Here is a 1,802-nt window from a genome sequence, read left to right as displayed (position 1 = left end):
GTTTCCTTTCCATTCTGAATTTCCAGCAAAACATCCACGAAATCTTTAGCTTCGCCGGTACTGTATTCTTCTTTATTGTTCCTAATAATGTGTTCCTCGATCACACTCTCTAAAAATGTATCCAATTTTTTAGCTACTTTCTCCACTTTGGTGTCTAAACCAGTGATTTATTGACCCATTCCAGCCAAGGAATAAAATTCCCAACGTTAAAAGTACCCAAAAGTTGAACAAATTCTGCTAGGATGGCCTTTGCTTCTATTCCACTTTCCCTTTCATTATATATCCTCCCTAACGCCACTCTGCTAATTATGTTACCAGTCATAAAACAAACATGATCTCTTAAATCTATCACTGAATTTGAAGAATTAGAATTACACTCTTGTCTGATTTTTTCAATCATATTCGATGTTTCTTCTATTCTAATATCACGGTAAGATCGAACTCTTTTGTTGCTGAGAAGGTGAAGCACGACAATGCTTTTAATTTGTCTCCAGTATTCACCATAGGGACTAAAGCCCACGTCCCTAGAGCCATAAAAGAGTCTATCAGCCAAACTAGATTTGGGTCTGCTTGAGCATACGAGATCATGAGTTTTCATGATATCACGAGCAGCTTCGACAGAGGAAGCAACGAGCACAGGTTTACTGCCAAAGTGAAGTAGCATGACTGGACCATATTTTTTGGATAGTTTATGGAGAGAACGGTGAGGAAGCGATCCAAGTTGATGGAGATTTCCTATGATTGGAAGTTTTGTTGGAGATGGTGGTAACTTTTTTTGATTACTTGAAGTAGTAAAGAAGCATTGATTAAGGAAGAAAAGGAAGAAAAACAGAGGAACTAGAAGAGAATACCAGGGAAGATCCATTTTCTTTTTAGGTAGGAATATTGATAAGGAACTAGGTGTAAATCAAAGCGGTGTCTAAAGGCCTTTTATTCCTCAACGTGAAGAAGTAAGTACAAGTAAGGGGACTAGATCTTACCTTACAAATCCTAATGAAGTAACAAAACTCTACTAATTAACAAAAATGAAGAAAATAAGAGCTAGAAAAAACTAGGTATTATATGATTATCATACAGTTTATAATACACTTTATGATAATATTGCAAATGAAGATGCTTAAATAATGTAAGAATATAAACATCAAGAGAAAGTTGAGTTATCAAACTCAAACTTCCTTTTATATATGTATGAATTAAAAAAGATAGTTTCCCCGTCTAAAGTAACCTGAAGTATTTTTCGCCCGTCTTCTTTTTCAAATTTATCCAATAGCACTTGATAGGTCATCACTTCCTCTTAGATTTATTGGATCTTGTTGAAGTTAGTGACATTTTCTTATGTTTCTGCTTGATCGGTCACATCGGTAGGTGCCTTGGAACAAATTCCTCAGTCATCTTACCATCCCAACTATGTTGTCTTCCTTTTGTTTTTATTGCTTCAACTTCTTTGTTGTTTAGGTGAAAGATTGTCATCCCTAGCTACTTTATCAAAGTAGGGTTCATGATTACATGCATACAAAATATTTTATTTTGTCGTGTCATATTTATTTTAATGATAAATGTAGTTGAGTGATTATTAAAATAAAACTTTTAAGTTGAATGAATTTATTGATATAAAATAAAGTACAATGACTTTGTTATAATTTCTCATAGTTCAATGATCTTTTAAGATATTAATCCCACGAAACACAAATATTTGTTTAATTAGGCTCTGTTTAGATATAATTTGAAATAGATTGATTTAAAGTTAAAATATTGTTTTGACATGGCATCTGAATTTTTTCTCAAGTATATTTTTGCTAGTA

The 1,802-nt window shown here is 33.1% G+C and overlaps 1 pseudogene; it reads right to left on the bottom strand.

Moving 5' to 3' along the window:
• The window catches only part of LOC107060059 (cytochrome P450 71A4-like), a 2,308-nt pseudogene extending 1,392 nt beyond the window's left edge, over positions 1-916 (bottom strand).
• Between the last annotated feature and the right edge of the window lie 886 nt (positions 917-1,802).

The sequence above is a fragment of the Solanum tuberosum genome, unplaced genomic scaffold (assembly GCF_000226075.1).
Source record: "Solanum tuberosum cultivar DM 1-3 516 R44 unplaced genomic scaffold, SolTub_3.0 scf00055, whole genome shotgun sequence".
Classification (NCBI taxonomy): Eukaryota; Viridiplantae; Streptophyta; class Magnoliopsida; order Solanales; family Solanaceae; genus Solanum; species Solanum tuberosum.
Note: the sequence above shows the minus strand (reverse complement) of the source record. Positions and strands in the feature narration are given on the sequence as shown.